Below are 20,212 nucleotides of genomic sequence, written 5' to 3' on the forward strand. Positions count from 1 at the left end.
ATTTCCTTAGCAGCTCCTGCACTCTTATGAAAGACACTGCTCTCATATTTTATGCCCATTGAGCTCACTGAGGAGCTGCTATCACTAGCCACTGGCTTTATTGGGGTCATTATTTAAAAAAATTAAACTCTTTGAGAACCTGCCACCTCTGTTTTGCAAAGAAAGATTGTAAACATTGGCAAGGACAGGATAAATCTGCAGAATCTATTCTGGCTGTACTAAAAACTCCAATTTTAAAGGTGTCATTTTCAAACCTGTATATTATAATATATATATTATAATTATAATTATATTTATATATAATATATATAAACTGTATATTTTTAATGTTTCTTGGTGTGTGCAGAGAGGTGCAGACACTTCCTCCTTTTGTGGAACTCCCAGATGGTCAAAACTCCTGAGACTTGGCACTGACACAGTCAAAGGTGCACACTGGATTTGGAATGCCCAGGCTCAGTGGTTGGTTAAAAATCCCAGCCATGATATATAATAAATGACAGATGTTATAGATACTCCTGGGTGCAATGAGGAAGGTCACAGAAATTTGCTTCTAAAAATCAATTTTAATTTCTCTTTTCCTGCTGACAGCTTGGTGCTAAGGGTGGGCCTCCATTTGATGTGAGCCCTGCAAGCTGCTGCAGGCTACCAGTGATTGGAATTTACTTGGATTAGTCTAATTGCTGCCTCTGCCATCATCTGTTTGCAATCACAAAGAGGAAGCTTCTGAAGCTTGGGAATGAGAGAAAATGAAGTGTCCTGACAACCACAAAACAGCAAGAAAGCTTTTGGAGGTTTTCCCATCACTGTTTGTGAGTAGGAACAAAAAGAAACAGTTATATTTTCTTTCCATGTCCATCTTTACCCTGCACCCATGACATAAATACATCCAGCACCAAAGAATAGTGGTAATTAGTGAAGGTCCCCAAGCACTGGCAGTTGATAATGAGTAAGAGCTCATGAATTGTTTTGGAAGGGGTTGAATTAGTTCATTATTGAATTAGTTGAATTAGGTCATTACTAAAAACATACAGTTGTTCTTTCTATGGATATTCAGCTTAGATTATGAAATATCCACATTCAGGGCTTTAAATTCAGTTTTAAATTCAGTTTATCTGTGGTTTTGCCCCAGAAGGGCCCTTTCTCATGCACCAGACAGGCACAAATTGCCAGGGAGTGCACAGATAAAACACTTTAATAACTAAAGACATCCAGACTCATTTTGCTTCTGCCCAGGGCTGGAGGATGAGGCTGGAGAGGAGAGTTTGGAGCCTGGGGACAGCCTGGGCACTGCCAGCCTGGCCTGCCCTGGCCTCCTCAGCCCTTCAGCTGGGAGCAGGTTTGAAAAACACCAGGGAAAGGTTCTGCACAGGGCACCAGGGAGCTGCAAACTCTGATTTCTGCCTGAGCAGTCAGGGAGCTCTGTCTGTCTGGCCAAGGCAGGTGGGGAAGGGCAGCAAAGGGAGCAGAAGGTTCTGTGCAGCCTCAGGAGCTGCAGGGTCAGGGCTGCCAGGGACAGGAGGGCTTTGCTCACATAAGCACAGCCTGAGAAAAGTCCTGTCTAAACTTTCAGGCTCCTTATTTCCTAAATAAAATTTAAAATTTAAAATTTAAAATTTAAAATTTAAAATTTAAAATTTAATGAAGAAACTGAATATGAACTGGGATAATCTAAATTCTTTCACAGCTCTCACTGTGACAGTTGTTTGGTGCCACGGCCTGATCTTCTTGTAGCTTATATTATTTATCAAATAAAACAAACAAAACCAACGAGAAGAAAAATTAAAAAATCTTTTACTTTTGTTTTTTCAGGAATAAATTCAGAGACAAGGCCTCACTAATGCTCCTTAGCAACTTCAGCTCAAGTCCAAAACCAAATGATGCCCCTGGGGATTTAATGTGTTCTTAGAGTGAAATATCTGCCCCACTGCAGATACTGCCCTTAGCTCCATCACAGCCTCCTTATTGTTTAAAAGGTAAATCAGTAAAAAGTGTAGCAAATTACAGCCTGGCTTAGTGAGTTCTGAGAGCCTCTGTCACTTTGCCATGGGAAGGGTTAAATACAGTCTAAACACAATAATAACAGCAGTATTTTTAATAGAAGAATTTAAGTATTTAAGATGCTGCTAAGTGGTACTTGAGATAATATTTGTGAACTTTCTTTTTGCTACATCAAATCAAGAAAGAATCTTAATCCCAGTCATCTCTGAAATGCTTCATGTTGATATGATCCAAACTGATTTAGCACGTTTTTAAAAAGCAAAGCTACATTCTTTAGAATGAATCTTCCCATTATGCCAAAAATACAAATTCCAAAATATATTTCTACTACTACTACTACTAATAATAATAATAATAACAACAATGTTCCAGACATGCCAGGTCTGGTGGATATAAACTGTTGGCATTGTGCATTTTCCTTTCAGCTGGCCTCTGAAGACAGCATCAGTGAGGAACAGTGGGAGATAACAACACAAACCAGAGGAAGGAAAAAGAGATCCTAAGAGCTGTCAGAACAGTGAGTAAATGGTTTAAAAATGTTTCTAACAAGCACTTTCCTCTGAGCCTGTGCTGTAAAACAAGCAGCATGACAGGGAATCACGGATTGATTTCCCTGACAGGATGTGCAGGTGGGACTGCAGGCTTGTATGAACTTGAAAATTGTATTTGTCAAATGGTTTCATACTTGTGGAAGAACCTGAAGCAACATTTTTTTCTACAGTCTCAAAAGAAAAGTTACTTGATTTGTAACACAGATCCAAATTCAGAGGGTAAATGTGAATTGTCTGTGAGAGGAGCAATTGTGTAGTGCCTGAGCTAAAGTCTGTTAAACCTTTGCTGGTGGTTGATTAACAGCTGAAAAAGAACATTAGCACTGGTGTTTGCTACCCATTCAAAGAAGTTTCAGGGTTTTTGTAATCAAATATGACAACATTTTGGGTTTAGGTGTATTACATAACCACATGCATGTACAGAGGCCTGCAAACAGAGGTAGGAGTAATTCCTTTGCCTTTTAAATTGCAAATTTCAGTGTGAATCCTCCAGAATCAAGTGAGCCAGGAATAATTTCACTCCAGCCTTACTTTGCTACATCACTTTGCTTCAGATCAGGCCTTGCTTGTTTGCCCCGTGGTCTTTAAACCACAGAGAACAAGGTTTGTAAATGCTGTGGCCACTGCTGAAAGGAAACAGATGCTTTCCCAAAGGCAGAACTCAGGGCACTGCAGGTTTTGGAGCTCTATTCCAGAGAAATGGGGTTTTGTTACCATTGGTTTGCTAAAACCCAAGAATATATTATACACTGTATTACATTCAGATGATCTCATCCTAAGCAAAACAAGCTTGTGGGACCTCTGATTCTGATTAAGCATTTGGGCTCAAGGGACTGTGCTACCATCCTACCTCACTGGCAGGGGTTTTGTCATGAGACATTTGTTATGTTTTTGAAGCAAATATTTCTGTGATAAGTGTTATATTAAAACCCACAAGGATGTGAATAATCGTGTTTTCAGTGAAGAGTTTAAATGGCATGCTATAAATAAAGCCAAGGCCACACATTGACTCGAAAAGGTAGGAAAAAACCCAACCAGAAATACTGAATAGCTCTGTTCATCCTGCCCACTAAATGGGGTGAGGCCGTGGGGAAAAATAGCTTTTAATCACACAGGAGATGTGAATTAGGAGTGCACATGGCAGCCTTAACGCTGGTGTTCCCAGCCCTTGAACACTTGACTTTTCAACCTTAACTTAGGTGGGTGGGGAGGTTCTTGTGAATTTTGTCACAGGCAGCTCAATTCCCCTTGAAAGCATTGGTGATTTCAAGTTTATTTTGAAAATAAATTCCATTCCATTTACTCAGTCCCAACTACTGTTTTTTGAACTGGGCTAGGAACGATTCTCCCTGAAAAGGAGGATTTGGGTTAGGGTTAGGTGAAATGAGGCTCTCAGCTGCCACCTTCACTTCTGTCTGCTCACAAACCTCCAGCCAGGAGACAAAGCTCAGCGAGGCTCCTGCAAGGAATGGGTGCCCCAAGGAAAGCTGAGCAGCCTCCAAAGCCATGGAGCTGCAGTGACATCAGCACTCAGACATTTCCAGTTGGCTTTTCCAGCACATCCAGGCAATCAGGGGCTCTGGAGCCAGCACACACTGACTCTTTATGGCTCCCCCACTGGGAACACGGCTCTGTGAGAGACCCACTGCCAGTGCTGGGTCCAAAACACAAAATCCCTCCTTCTGTGCTGAGGGATTTGCCTTCCAAGCCTGGGCAGTGACTGTGTCCTTCAGCCAGAGCTTGTGTGGGGAGCAAAGCTGAAATTCAGCCTTGTGATCCCCGGCCCTGAGCTCTCTGACTGCTGGCCATCAGCCTTTGTGCATCTCACACGCCTCTTCTGCCACCTGAAATCCCTCCTGACATTGCTGCTGGCCCCTCCTGAGAAGCTGAAAATGTCCTTGCTCTGTTGTATTCCATTTCCCAGTGTGGGGATAATGCTGAGCTCCCTTTTGAAGTGCTGTAAGGGCTGGAGATGAAAAACCCCCTCTGATGAGGGAGTGTTTTAGCTCTTAAGTATCACTGGTGATTCTCGAGGGCTGTTCATTCCTTTAACTCCACCTGAAGGAAATCCAGCATTGAGCCCTGCTTTACTCATGGGAAGTAGATGCACTGGGCAGGATAAGAACTGGTTTTGTGCTTTCTTAGTGCAGCAGAAGTGGGGCAGGAGCAGAGGAGTACATTTTGGTTCTTGAGCCAGAATGTTTTACCTTTCCTCAATTGGTCTTTTTTTTGGAGAAAGTAATTTTCCTCAGCCTTCCCCATCTCCTTACTAATGTCTTTCCATGTAGAAATAATATTTGGGATCTGAGATTGTGCCCTCTGAAGTGGTTTCCATCTTGCTGTCCTCCTAAGAGAACTTTAACCTGTATTGAATGATCGTGTTCAGCTACATATAATTACAAATCCATAAAAAACCAAGTCCCCTTGTATTTGTACACACAGCAGCAAAATGTACCTTTAAGGAGAAAACATTGCTTCAGTGTGACTGTCTGAATTTATTGGCTATTAGAAGCCTTACAGTGTATGGCTCACATTTTAGGACTCTTGATTTCATGCTTAATGTGGTCAGGAAATATAAAAATACATTTATTTATGTCATCTACTAAAAATCTCAACCTATGTTACTGCAAGTCGAACCCAATCTGTGTTTATGTTGGAGATGAATGATTGGTTTGTAGCTGCCTGTGTTTTTAGCCAGGCTCAATGGAATGATTCTGCAGCACAACTCCGTGTGTATTTCTTTTTTTTAACTTCTTTTTATTTACTGCATGTGGCAGCAATTTCCTTCCTCCCAGAACCCACTGCCCAGTTCTCAAAGGCAGTGCAGCTGTCTGATAATAATAATTATTATTATCAGGCTGTGCACACGGAGTGCTAGGATTTACTGAATTGTTCAAAGTTGTCAAAATCCAGGCAAATATTTCCTTACTACTGATACCTGTTCACTGTTGCAAGATTTGATTTGCTTTGCTTTCCCAAGTCTTTGCAGCTGATACTTGCACAAGTATTAAACTGCAGGAAAATGTATCTGAACAGAATTTCTTCTCAGACATTTGATAAGTGGATGTCTGTGTCACACAGGCTGCAGCAGCTTCCCTGTGGCACCTTCTTTCCCTGGAGCTTTAGTTCTGGTTTTGATCCTGGGCTGAAATTCCCACAGAGGGATCTCAGCTGAGCTTCCTTGTCCCAAGAACCAGGTCTGGCTGCCCTGAGCTGGGACTGCAGAGGGGTCTGATGGCATTTCCTGCAGCAGGCACGGCTGAGAGCAGCTCTGCCCTCCTGCCATCAGCACATTTAAACTTTTTGTCCAGCAAATTTCCCATCCTGTGTGGGTGGACAATGAATATGAACATGATGCCAATGATCTCCTTTTAAATGTGAAGGTTCCCTGGTTGAAAGCACCAAGTCCAGGCACCTGGGGCTCTTCTGCTCCCTCTGAACAGAACACCCTTGTTGCCTTAGACTTTAGTGATTGTAGAATCAAACTCTAAGTTTCAAATATGTTGAAAGTCAAATTTCTTTTCCCTCTGAAAGTGAGGGTGAATAACCAACTCAGTAAAAAAGGTGTAAAGAATGCAGAGCAGAAAAAGCCATGAAGATCTGGGGTAAAAATTCGGGGAAAGAAAAAAATAGCATTAAAAGTCTTGCTTGGGAGTCCAGAAATTTGCCATAAAATCAGAAGCTGAGGTTGGTGGAAAGGATTGTGGGACTTCTTTGGATAAAAGCAGGAGAAGAATTGAGGAAAAGCTAAATCACTGTGCCTGGAACTTTCATATCTTCCATATCACACTCCAAAATGAGGTTTGGATCACTAATCCACCTTCCCAGCTACTGGGGAATTCATACCTTGGGGTTATTCACCCAGGGAGGAAATAATGTTCTAAGTATCTTTGGGTTTCCATGTCTTCTCTACTTTGTGTCTCCCTTCATACATAAAGACTCTTAAAATAACATTAATGTGTGTTACAGAACTGAAAATAATACAAGTGTAGGGTAATTCTTTCACAAGGCTATTTTTTGATTCATATTAGCACTAATTTAGTTTAAAAAGTCATACATGCATCTGTCAGTATCAGAGCTCTGCTCATCCTGCAGTGTTGTACTTAATTTTTGTTGAAAGTTACTCCAAAATTATGGGAGCGCATTGATCATTCCAATATATATATATTTAATTAATTTAAATTTTAATTCTCATGGGTGCCATCACCCAGCAAACAATCTCAATGCTCTAGTGGGACAATAAATGTGTGTAGAGCTCCCAGCCCTTGCAATCCAGTATGAAGAGCTGGGTGATTTTAAAGGAGCTGCTTTGTTTGCTCTAGGAATTCATCCATCTCTGGGGCAGAACTTCCAGTTGTTTTAACAGTGTGTGTCAGGATTAGCAGCCAAGTCCTGAATATTCTCAGCTCCTCAGGCCAACCCCTAAATGCATATTGTGAAGAAAAAAAAAAAAAATAAAAGAGGAAAAACCACCCACAAAACCAGTTTGGGAAGGCCTTTTTGTTTGAAAGAAAATCAGCCAGAAATAATGTCCATCAATTAATCCCATGTAGGAAAATGGGACAGTTCTGTAAAACAAGGCTTGAACCCCAGCAGCAGTGGAGAGTGTGTTGTTCTGCATGGGCTGTCTCTGGATATCCCCTTTATGAAGGTTTTTGACTTCTATAAGGATTTCTGTACAGATTTGCCATAAAGTAGCCGAGGTCTCCTGGGCTCCTCTGCCTTGTCCTGCCACAGACATCTCATCCAACAGCCCTGGTTTGGGAAAGGAGCCATGAGGGAAAAAAAAGAACAGGCTCCTTTTGTAGCTAATAACTTCCTTTAATTGGTAATTAAGCTGCCTGCTACTTATAAATGTCAATAAAGGTCAAAATATTTAGAAGCAGAATCGTTTTAGTGGCTTCCCATTTCTCATTGCATAAGCTGCCTGCTCAGACCACACACAGGCACATTTGAAGATGGTTTGGATTTCAGAGCCCTCATCTTCCCACCAAATTCTTCTCTAAAGCAGCCCAGAAGGGACAGAGCAGCTTTAGTCAGTAGGAGGGAGGATGTGAACGGAGTCTTCTGGGTGAGCATTCCTCACATTTTGGAATTGCACCGCAGGCGCTGGGCTGGAGCAGGCAGGGCCTGGCCAGATGGTGCTCTCATTTATTCCTGCATCCAGGGAAAGAAAGGGGCTGCATCCCATCCATGTGCAAAAGCACTCAAGGAAAAGCTGCCTGCTAACAGATTAAACACCAACTGCAGCTTGGAAATGAGAATTTAGTGTAAATCCTGTTGTTTCTGTCGGGCAGGGGAAAATACAGAGGGTTTTGCTTGGGGAGTTAACATGTACAAACACTTATCCTCACTGCATGGATCTGCTGGTTTTGTGAGCACTCTTCCCACTGAAATTAATCAGTTTACAAGGGGGCAAGTGAGGGGACATTTGGCTTTGAAGAGTGCAGAGAATGTATTCCCAGAGGGATCTTTGATCTTTTTATGGTGTTTTGTTTCTGAAGTATGTGTGTGTGTGTCCTGCAGGGATTTGGCATTTTGGAAATCAGAGCCATGGGGACAAGACTTTGATATTGCACTGAATATAGCTGGAATAGTAGAATATGAATATGGCCTCGTTTTTAATGCTGTCCCAAAGGATCCTCAAGAAGCTCAGAGCATAATTTACTATTCCATGAGCTCCCTGGGTAGGACAGGCTGGGGTTTTATGGGAGGACAATGCAGTAGTGCTTTGTTGAATCTGGAGGTGGAGATGAGCTGAGGATGTCAGGTAGAGCTGGGAATGGGAAATCTTTACTCCCAGACTAAACTGGGGATGTTGGTGAGGGTGCCACATGCCCCCAGCTCAAGTTTGCTCTTGGTAGCATCAGTCTGGATAGGTGGGAGACCTGAAAATGTCCTGGAAGGGGAGATGTCCTCTTGGCACATTCATCCTGCCTGGCAAGTTCCCACTGGAGCCCCCCAGCCCAGCCAGGCCCAGCTGTCACTGGAGGCCAAGATTCCATGGGCTCCTGGGTGTGGAAAATCATTCCAGCCACGTGGAATCTCCAGCTTTTCCTGGGGCAGATTTGCTCACTGCCTGCACGGTGTGATCCCTGTTACTGGGTAACTGATCAAACATTGCTGGTTTTACAAATAAAGGTACTTTTGCCATAAAAGCCTCGAGCCAGGGGAGCACGAGGCACTCGTGCTGATGTGACTCCTGCTGCCTTGTTTGCTCCCTGTGTCAGCTCCAGATGTTTTCTGCACAGGTTTGAAGGAAGTGGCTGTGAAGAGCAGCTTTATAGATCCAAGTGGTAGCTTTCAAAAGCCAAAAATGCTCTCTGAAGTCAGGAGATTTTGTTAAAGACCATAAGCTTAAAGCAGATAAGTATGCTTTTGAAAGCATACTCATTGTTTCCTGGGTGTTTTTGGAATATTTGTATCTATTTTCTTCCAAACTTTTATTCTGTAATTGCGATGGAGAGAAGCTTCTCATTAAAAGCTCTGAAAACAGAGCACTCTGAAAATCGCTTTTATGATTTCAGAAGATTCTCATTTGCTCATAATACAAGTAATTATCTCAGAAGAGCAACAGAACTGTTTGACCATCACACCAGAAAAATAATACATATTTTGATATTAAAGACACAAACATGAATTAAATAGCATTTTGAGACTTTTGAGATGAAGTTCCTATTGCTTCATCTTTCATAAATCCTCTCATCATTTGACTGGGGATGGTAATGTCTACGTGTCCATCTTAAGAGCCAAAAATGGACAAATGAAGATAAACACTCAAGGAATTTAAACTTTCATTTTCATCTCACAATATCTGTAACATGATTAGGGTTTGTCCTGATCCTTCTGCTAAAACTCTTCCCCAGTATCAGCACAGCCCTGCACCAGGCAGGATTTGTGTCTGTGCCTCCCTGTCTGCCCTGATCCATCCCTGTCCCACATCCTTCAGCTGATGGAATTTGCAGATTATTGGAGGAGGAACAGAGGAGTGGGAAGGATGACTTATTTCTTACATCATGATTCTGTGCATCTCCAGTGGGACTGAAGGAAAAATCAAAAAGAGGGAAAGAAAATGAGTGAAAGATTAAAAACCAAAATATATTTAAAAACAGGGGACGAAAGAAAATAATTCCAAAGGCCGATTATTATGCTAAAAGAAATCTATATATTCTCCTGGGGTATAGGTAAGAAGCAGTGAAGGAGTGGGGGGGAAGGTGGGAAGAGCTGGGCTTTTCCTTTCCCTGAACCCATCTCCTCGTCTCCCTGCAAGTTTTTCTGTAGCTTGGGTGGTGTGGAAATGCCTGTGATCATCCGTAGGAATTCTTTCCTGTGTTCCTTCCTCTCCTCATTCACACGAACACCCTGCTGTTAGCCCTGTACCCCTGTGCTCACAGGATGCTGATCACTGACAGCTCCAGCCACCAACAAATGGTGCTGCACATTTTCCTTTTGGTTTCCCAGCACCGAGTGTATGATTTAGATCCTTCAGCCTCCAAAGTGCTCCACTGGGTGTCCTTTAATATTGCATTATATTACTCATGATGCATAGTCGATTCCACTGCTTCCATTTACTTTAGCAATGATAAATGGCACAAACTGGACGAGAAGTTTATAAATTTTAAGTGCTTTGTAGGCAACTGTTACCCAGAGAAATTTTCAAACTGTTTGTTACTTTGGGTCATGGAAAAATTGCTTCCAGAAGCCTGGTTAATGAGTTTCAAAACAGGGTAAAATGCATGAATTCTTTATGACTAAGAAGCATATTAGTGTCAAGATTTTCCCTTCTGTAGGAATCGTCAATTCTGCACAGTTAATATTTAAAAAGAGTTACAAAAATATAGCAGAAAAACTCAAGGAACTTGCAACTTAGTTTTTCTCACTGTAATGGCTTCCTAAAAACTGTTCAGCTGCAGGGGCAGGGCTGGAGCATCGTGGCCCAGACGATTCCTGTGTATGGGAAGTTGAGGCAGCTGCAGTAACCCATGCCCTGGTGAGTGTGGTGTTAACACCAGTCTGTGCCATCCCTCTCCTCGTGTTTGGAGTATCCCAGAGTGGAGGGAGCTGGAGTTTGTGCCCTGGCAGTGCTGCTTCCCCTGGGGTGATCCGGGCAGTCTGTGTATTCCTGCTCCCTCTGGCCATTTGTTGGCCATGGATGAGCCACGCTGCAGGATGGAATTAGGGCTCCTGGCCTGCTGTCTGTGCTGCTGGAAAAGCAGGAGGACAAAGGGAATTGGGAAGGAGTTAAGGAGCATTTACAGGATCCAGTGCTCTCCATTTCCCACAAGCAGCAAGGTAAAGCCCTCAGTGAGAGGAGGATGGGATGATGGCTTTACTGCACAGAAATGCTGAACCTTTGGGCATGGAACACACCCAGAAATGTTCATTCCTATTTAACCCTCGCAGGAGGGGCCGCTTGTGTCCTGCCTGACTGTGAGAGCTCACGGTCCCCAAAACTGGTCACGAGGAAATCGGATCTGCCCAAGCCCCAGCAGTGCTTGACAGAGGGGATCATGGCTTTAAACTGCCAGAGGGCAGGGTTGGATGGGATATTGGGAAGGAATTCCTGCCTGGGAGGGTGGGCAGGCCCTGGCACAGGTGCCCAGAGCAGCTGGGGCTGCCCCTGGATCCCTGGCAGTGTTCCAGGCCAAGTTGTGCGGGGCTTGGAGCAGCCTGGGATAGCGGAAGGTGTCGCTGCCCGTGGGGTGGAACGAGATGATCTCGAATGTCCCTTCCAAGCCAAACCATTCCGCAATTGCGGCGAGCGGCGCGGGGAAGCCGGCAGCGACCGCACGATGGCAGCGTGGGATCGGCGCTGCGGCCGGGGAGCCGGGACTGCCCGAGGGCACCGGGAACCGCCGGGATCCGGGGAGCCGGGACTGCCCGAGGGCACCGGGATCCCCCGGGATCCGGGGAGCCGGGACTGCCCGAGGGCACCGGGAACCGCCGAGATCCGGGGAGCCGGGACTGCCCGAGGGCACCGGGAACCGCCGAGATCCGGGGAGCCGGGACTGCCCGAGGGCACCGGGATCCCCCGGGATCGGGGGAGCCGGGACTGCCCGAGGGCACCGAGAACCGCCGGGATCGGGAGCGTCCCGAGGGCACCGGGAACCCCCGGGATCGGGAGCGTCCCGAGGGCACCGGGAACCCCCGGGATCGGGGGATGCGGGACTGCCCGAGGGCACCGGGAACCGCCGGGATCGGGAGCACCGGGATCCCCCGGGATCGGGGAAGCCGGGAGCGCTCCGAGGGCACCAGGATCCCCCGGGATCGGTGGAGCCGGGAGCGCTCCGAGGGCACCAGGATCCCCCGGGATCGGGGGAGCCAGGACTGCCCGAGGTCACCGCGAACCCCCGGGATCGATCAGGAGATCCAGGACTAGCCCCGGACTGCCGAGGGGACCGGGAGCATCCCGGGGCCGGGGGAGCCGCTGCCCTGCCGGGGCGGCCGGAGGGACAGGCTGCAGCAGCAGCACGACACAAAACGCCACTGTGCACGATAATCTTTAGCCTTGTGCTGTCCCACTGCAAGCAGCCGCTGCAGCAGGTCAGGGTTATTTCAAATGAGACTTTGACATTTTGCTTTCCTGTGTTTTGTGGTTTCCCTTCCCCCGCAGCCCAACCTTTGTGGGGGTGGTGGAAGAGGTGGAAGCCCAAGCGATAAAATGGGAGCTCACAGGAATATCACAGTTTGCAGAGGCTCCTTTATTGCACAGCATCCACCGAGCTGGGCAGGCCGGCAGGATCCATCCCGGCTCCAAAGAAATCCTCAAAGAAGAGCCCAGCCTTCAGAGCCCTGGCTGTGAAAGCACGTGGGTGATAGGCACCGGGGAGGATCTCTGAAAGTCTGTACAAAAATAAGGCAGAGCTGCTCATATCAGATCCATCTGGTAGAGCCGCACAAAAACATCCAGCCAGGCTTTTCTCTATTCCTTACAAACTGTGCTTACATTATATACATCGTCCCTATTGTGCATTGTAGGGGATGGTCTCTCTCAAATGCCAGCGTCTTCTGGCTTTCATTTGTTCCCAGACCTCCCACCAAGTGGCTGCTGATTGAAACCCTTTTTACTCTCCTGCCAGGTTTAGCAAAAAGGGCTTGGTGTACTCAGGGCCTTTGATCTATCTGGGATGAACATTTTCATTGAAAGAGTTGGATGAGTCACTCTATATTTGACACACGGAGCTATCTTGGAATACCTCTGGATTTGCCTTTTCAAGCTCTTTTGTATTTTTTTTTTTTTTTTTTTTTTTTTTTTTGCATGTGGCTATAAATATTTTTCTCTGCGAGAAGCATGAAGCTCTTTTTTTGGAAATGAAAGAGCCCTATTCCAAATAGGAAAAACACACTTAGCTAAGGTTTGTGCAGTGCATATTTAGTGGTGGAAGGTGCTGTGTTGGCCCTGCCTTGCTTTTCAATACAATATCCTGCAGTGTGAAATGAATGGCTGTATTTAGAGGTATCTGGAAGTGATGACTGATGTTTGGAGAAGTTACAAGGCTTTTCCTTTTCCACATGAACTCTCCAACCTGGCATTTCCACAGCAGTGAAATACTTCTGGGGCTGAGATCATCTGATTATTATTTCCTGTGTCATGTGCAGAATTTATTATTTTGTTGAATATTACAAATATATTCTTAAGTTGCCTGAGTTTGGGGTACTTCTAAAAAGTTCACTGGCATAACAGGGATATTGGACTGGCAAAAATAACTTTTTCTCCTTGGATATTATTTTTGTGTGATTAGTGAATGAAAGTCACAAATGAAAGAGGAGGAAGGGAGAGTGAAATTCCTTAAAAACACTATGGAGATATTCTGTAAAAATTAAAATATGTATTTTTGCACTAATAACTCCTAAAAGCCAGAACTTTGGACTTTCTATTTGCTTCAGTGTCCAATTATTTTTTCTTCTCTTCTTTGGGAAAGGTGAACACTTTTGTGCTAATGCAGGATTATTCCTGGTCACAGCAGAATCAGTGCTGCTACTGGGAATTGCAGAGGGCAATGGGTTCATTGCCTCAAATATTTTCATCAAGACTTTTAATCTATTTTATACCTCTAAAACCTGAAACAGAACAGACTAAAAATCTTAAATTGCCCAAAGAAGTCCCAACCCAGGGCATTCTGTGATTCTATAAAATCCAGTAAAAGCTCTTCAAATAAATTGTGACATTAAAGTGCCAATTAAAATCTGTGTGCAGTCATTGCAAGCATTAAAGCAGGATATCAGAAATGGTGGGAGTTATCTCCCATCTCAATGCTGTTGTTTTAAACTGGGCTTAATTTTCTAAGGACTGACTCAAATGCCACGTAGGGCATGCTTGAGCTGCTTTGTGTGTGCTCAGAGCAAGGTTTTTTGGGGCTCTTTTGCTTACAAATAGAGTGGGAGAATAAATAATTAAAGAAAATATATTGGCATCTGGATTCCTGCAATTTGTGTATTTGCAACACCACCCATATTTCTTCCTCCCTTGTTTTGGACTCTTGCATGGTATGTGGATCTTCATTAAGGGATATTTTGTCCTTTGGCTTTTTCTACACATGATTACACAGTAGCCATCCGTTCCCAACATCTGTGTTTATGAAAACCTTTCCAACAAATCTGTGCAGAAGGGAACTGTCCACATTTCCTCCGAGCCCTGCAAAAGATGCTGTTTCTCTCGGTGATGAATTGGTTCAAGATTACCCAGCTGAGATGTTTGGTTTTGAGGTGAATCTTCGGCATTACTCCAGAAGAGGATTGGAAATGGACCCTGGGTGGGCAGGCAGTGCCTCCAGGGCTGTCCAGGACACCCTAAATCCTCATCCTGGATGGCAAAGCCAGCTCAGGGTGAGCCAAGGAGAACATCTAAGGAATGATTTGGGCAACCAGCTGGTCTGCCTGTGTGCCAGCCTCTGTTCCTGGGGGAGGCTGCTGCAGCTCCCACACTCCCACTGGATCAGAACCCCCTTGGCACAGACCGTCAGCGTGGGATTTTGGCCAGCACTGCCAGCTCTGTAAGACAGGGCTGTTCTCAGGCAGATTTTTGGCTCTCTGATTGCAGTCACACGAGGGTGCAAGACTCCAGTTGTGGCTGTGGAACAAAAGCCACCAAGTGTCCCAGTGCTGGGAGGGAGCTGTGAGGACATCAGTAGCCAGGCACAGCTGTGTGCTCTCGGCTGGGCAGCTCCTGCTCAGCCCTCACACCCAGCATGTTTTGGAGCTTGAGTTTCACCAGTGAGGGGGCAGCCTGGGAGTCAAATCCTCACAGGTGATGCCAATCTGGGCAGAATCATTATTAGTCTATAGGGACCACCTGAAAACCATTACAGAGCTAACGAGCTTTTATCGGGGGCAGAAGTGGCCCGGGAATCTTTTTGTGGGTGAAATTTTGGGTAGCTCACCCTGTTCTGGATGTCTCTGAGACCCAGGAGTTATGAGGACGACCTGGATTTTGAAAAGCTTCACCACTCAGCTTTTGATCAGTCAGGAAACACTGCCTTTAACTCTTGGGGTGCTTGTGCTCTATGGTCTGTGGCACATTTATTGCAGACTAAATTCTTAACTATCATCAGAACTATTTGTCTGCTCTCCAAAACTTGCAGAAACAGAGGCTGGTGCCCTCCAAACTTCTAGATTCAGGACTTGCCTACTGTTTTTCTTTGAATAACTTTTGTTAACATTGGCAACGGGGCCTGGGTTAATTTATCTTGGGACTGGGGGTGTTGAACAGGTGTGAGGACAGGGGTGTCTGAGGTGGTTTTTTTATTTCTTTCTGTGTCTGTGCTCAGTGGCTTGGCCAGACTCAAGGATGGTGCAGAGGGACTGGGTTTGGAGTTGAGTAACTCGACCTGAAGAGTTACACGGGGATTTATGAATCAGGAGCTGGTCACTGTTGGATTAAGCTCAGTCAGATGGTTTTAGAGGATAAGCCCTGACTCTTTGGGCCTGAGAGCACCTTCAGTTTTTCTAGCTCATACTCACCAAGAGACAAAACCTGAACTACAAACCTGCTCAGGTTCCTGTGTGCTGTCCCTACAGCCATTACATGGCACTGTGAAACCACAGCTCTGCCCCCGTGTAACTTTAAAAAGATATTGAAGAAATTCTTATTGATACTCTCTGGTTCTTGGACAAAGGATTTGTTCTCTGGCAGTCATTTGCCCATCAATTAAACTGCAGTATTTTGTTTCTAATCCCAGGGAGAGCCAGTTTTCATGAAATTAAGGAAATGTCTTGCTTTTCTCTGATGTGAAAAATCAGAGTTTTGAGGGCAGTATATCATTATCTTTAAATTCCTAGGCCTCCCCTTTTCCTGATATAAGTAGTCCTGAACTGAATGTTTCCTGAGTATTAAGAAACAAACATTTTGCTCAGTTTCTCCTCCAAAGTCTCAGGAATTCAGTGGGAAAAAGGCTCAGGCCTCCGTGGAGATGTCGTTATCTGTCAGCTCTCTTTAAATTCCTTTGAGGGATTTTTATAACATTGTTTTTCCTTTCTTCTCATTTGTGTTTTACATACAAGTCCTGGTATTTTGGTTGAGCCCACAAACAACGTGAAGCCTTAATTTTTCCTGCCTACTGCAAACCAGACTTTTCCCCAGCATCAATTATCCGGAAGGGAGCTGTGGGTGTAAAACCACACCAAAAAGTTTGAAGCCCATACAAAAGTATTTGAGTTTCTTGTAAAAGCCCCCGTTCCTCAGTGTGTGTTGTCTTTGGGCCACCTTGTTTTTCGCCATGGCTGAGAGGTGCTGCCCATTTTACCATCTTCTTCCTCATGGTGGTTGCTCTGGCAAACAGGAGATTTATGGTTGTTGCTGAGGAGAAAAGAGCTCTCCACAGCTTCTGTAGAATTTCTCATTTTTATTTATGCCGTGGAAACCCAACCTAGAACTGAGGTTATGACAAACTGGTTGTGTGCAACTCTCCCTTCCGGTGACCAGTGCACTAAAGTTTGGTTTCTAGGAAGAAATGTTTTTAAGACTGGACTTTGTTTAAAGGGATAAAAGTGTTTGTGAGCTGTGGGTGGGCAGATTTATCAGGGATGGCTGATGGGACCCTATGGAAGGCATTCCTTAATCACCTCAGTCTGCAGCCCAGCAGTTTCACCTGAACTGCCACTGATGTCAGTTTATCACTGCTCAGGGCTGTGAAATGGGTGCAGCCCACCTCTCCCTGAGCTGCCTCAGGTGATGGCATCTGCAAGGATGAGGTAACACTGGACAGGACAAACTTCCCCTGGCTTGCCAAAGCTCCCTCAGGAGGAATCCACGGAGACAACAACAATAAATGGCATTCAGATCTCTCTGTTATGCACCAGAGCCATAATGTCCATTTTATTTCTTATTGTTTGTTTCTTACTGAGCTGCAGGGAGCAGGGAAAATACAGTCAGGAAGAAGTTCAGTCCACAATGCTCTGATATTTGCATTTTCTGCCCCAAAGCATTTGCTGCAGGGAGCCACTGGAGACAGGATGCTGTTCTATATGGACTTCTGATCTGATGCAGGTTGATTGTTTTCCTGCTTTTAAATACTTTAGGGCTGGATTTTGGCCAGATCTCCTGGGGCCTATATGAAGATAACAAATCAAAATGTCTTCCCCCAAGGAGCAAACAATTTAAGCACAAGACAAGAAAGACACAGGAACAGAGACAGTCTGGGGAGTATTAAGAACAAGTTTAAAATTTCCAGCTATTAATGAGAAAAGGTCTTTCATTTTTCATCCAGCTCTGGGGAGGACATCTGAAGAGTTTGGATTTCAGTTTCACGGTCTGGGAAGCCGTGCTGGCAACATTGTTGTTTATCTCTCCTGAGAAACAGCATGTTTCAAGTTGATTCTCTATCGAATAAAGGTTTAAGAAAAATATTTTGTTTGCTGCTTTCTCAGCTGTGCACAGCATTTGTCTTCATCCTTTGCTGGTATAATATTATAATAGTTTCTTGTAAGTGCTGAGCCTTTACTGCTGACAGCTGCTGAGAAATGATGCTGTCATGAATCATGCTTGCAAACACAGTTCTGTGATGTGACCAGTTCTCAGCCCCCATAATTAACAGCCAATTACTTCCTCTCCGAGAAGCCAAAGCTGCAACAGATGAAAGAAATAGTGTTGTGGGAGCAGATGTGTTGTATCAGTCCCTGTGTCCTTTGCAAACAGACAAACACTGGCTTACATGGGAGTGCAGCAGTGGAAGTCCCTAAAACCACGCCTGGGTTTGGCCATCTGGGCTCGGAGTGCGTGAGGACAGTGAAGGGGAGGAGGAGGAGGAGGAGGAGGAGGAGGAAAGGTCCATCCCAGCTCGGCTGCAATACCAGAAGAGTTTTCTGCCCGTTCCCGGGAGGGCACAGCCCGTGTTTATCAGTGGGGGTGTGCAGGGGAGGGCAGAGCTGCAGGCTTGGGAGCCAAAGCCCTGCTGGAGTGGTGCCAGCCCTGCGCTGCAGCCTTTGTTTAACCAGGGCACCCCTTCTCCAGCTGCAGCTCGTGTGGCACAAACCAGCGTGGTTCAGGAGACAGAGCTGGGGAATGGGAGCCACCAGAGCCTACAGGCAGTAATTTACTGACTTTTTCCTCCTCTTTATTGACTGTTTTTGACCAGAATTCCATTTTTCTTGGTTCACCTGTATCATCTGTGCAGGACTGATTTCCTGGGAGCAGATTTAAGCCTGTAGGATGTTCCCAAGCTTTTTGCTTTCTCTTTCTTCCGTAATTTTGTATGTGCAGTACTTGACTGAGCAACTAAATTCTGCATCCTGAAAGTCTGGCTGGGAATTTATAAGTAGAAAGAGTTAAACCAGGATCTCAAAAGGAGCCTTTGCTCTGGATGTTTCACTATCAATCCTCCACATAGTCCTTGGTTTTGTCGACATAACATTCACTGTCAATATTCATTAATATCATGAAATGTATGCAGAGATAATAAGGACCTAAAATTAACTAAAGGGTTCTCTTTTATTTGCTTTATCATAGCTGGTGTAAGGGTGGTGGTGCCACCAATCTCCTTTCCTTAAATATGTGATGGAATTTTAATTAAAACTTTATAATGATCCCCAAAGTGTAAGAATAAAAGTGGGGGTGAATGCTGTTGTAGTAAATCTGTGTGTGCCATGAAAAGAGCATTCTTAAATATTCTGCAGTATTTTTTAGCTCTGGATTGCCTCAAAACTGCTACCAACTGTCTGGCTTTGGAGAAAGCTACTTTCCTGCCTCTGCTGCTCCTATAAAATGCATTCAGAACATTTACAGGAGGCTGGAGGAGTTAGTATTTCTGTAATTCTATAAACATTTGAAAATGTAAAATATTTGCAGATGTAGTGCCATATGCAACTCCATAACAAATTTTTATTCCTTGTATACTAAATTTCTGAATAGCAAGAAGTCTCTTGGCTGGCTGCTTCTCAGCTGTGAGACTTTGAGAGCTGCTTTTTGGGGAATGAGTCATGCAGGCTGTGCTCCCAAGCCAGGCTTTACCACCTCCCACCCCCGTTTGTTGTTGCTCTCGCATCAAGAGTGCTGCAAAGCCAGAGCCTGCTCCTGTCTTTGAGCATCCTGTGTTCAGCTGCCTCTGGGATCAGCCCCACCTCAGAATGGATCAAGGAACAGGCTCTCTTGCCTTTTAACCTTCTGTCATTTGTACCAAGGCTTTCCTGTGCGGTTGCAAAATCTGCATGTGTGAAAGCTTTGCTCACCAGCAAACCCTGTCAGCCTGACCAAAACCGAGTTTCATAATGTGTTATTTGGATTATGAGAGTCTCCTTCTCTCCCCACCACCCCTCCTCCACAGGATTCAAAAAGTTTTGTGGAGTTTAACGTGGCCTCTCCCCCTTTAGAGTTGCGTGATGCTAATGAAATAACTCACAGCTCATCAGCGTTCTCCGGCTGGGTTTATGGAGCATATGGCCTTCAAATTCAGCCTTTCTGGTCAGCAGAAATCCCCCACATCCAATGAACAAATAGAATGCTTTTCCAAGAGAGCAGTGCTTTGGATGAACGTGAGAGCCTGAGAAAAACCCCAAAATTGCCTTTTCTGGTTAATATGCCTGTAAAGAACGTGATCGCCTCAACTTCCACAGGGCTCCAGCAGGACCCAGACCAGCCTCGTGCTCCTGGGCCACTTCCAAGTGCCATCCCAAACCACTTCCTCTCTGTTTAGTGTTCTGCTAGAGTGCTTCCTTCCCATTTATCTTCATCTCCCTGCCACCGGCAGCCCAGGAGAGAAAACATCTCGTGCTGCTAATGGAGACAGGGGCGTGGTGCTGGGTGGCAGAGCTGTCTCTGACCTGGGAAAAAGTGATCCAGACTTCCATTCCTCCCCATTCCCAGCGTGCCTGGACCAGGGGAAGAGGAACCATCAGCCCTTGGTGTCCCCATCAGCCTCCCAGCTGTGTTGATATCCCACGGGAGGACAAACCTGGCAGTGCAGTTCTGATTTTGGAGGTGGCTTTGGGTTTTGTTTCTTTTGAGTCTCAGTTTCCAGGAAGAGCTTTGTGGGTCTTTGGTGAGAACTGGGCCTCTAGAACCCATTGCTGGGAATGCTGTACCTGCAAAAGTCCCAGAGATTGCCCTGGAGGCTTCACTCACAGCACTGCTGGTGAGAGGGGCTCATAAGGCAGAATTGCTGCTTTAAACTTTCTGTATCCCATGTCTCTTAAAACCATTGTAATCAGTTTATTTTAGGACTAGCTGTCCA

The 20,212-nt window shown here is 45.1% G+C and overlaps 1 long non-coding RNA gene across 2 annotated transcripts in view; it reads left to right on the forward strand.

Moving 5' to 3' along the window:
* The first annotated feature begins 327 nt into the window (after positions 1 to 327).
* The window catches only part of LOC128794796 (uncharacterized), a 46,301-nt gene continuing 26,416 nt past the window's right edge, over positions 328 to 20,212 (forward strand). For both annotated transcript variants that reach the window (XR_008433266.1, XR_008433265.1), the window contains exons 1-3: positions 328 to 809; positions 1,810 to 1,973; positions 2,424 to 2,515. This is a non-coding gene — a long non-coding RNA (uncharacterized LOC128794796). The remainder of the gene's footprint in view (positions 810 to 1,809; positions 1,974 to 2,423; positions 2,516 to 20,212) is intronic.

The sequence above is a fragment of the Vidua chalybeata genome, chromosome 13 (assembly GCF_026979565.1).
Source record: "Vidua chalybeata isolate OUT-0048 chromosome 13, bVidCha1 merged haplotype, whole genome shotgun sequence".
Taxonomy (NCBI): Eukaryota; Metazoa; Chordata; class Aves; order Passeriformes; family Viduidae; genus Vidua; species Vidua chalybeata.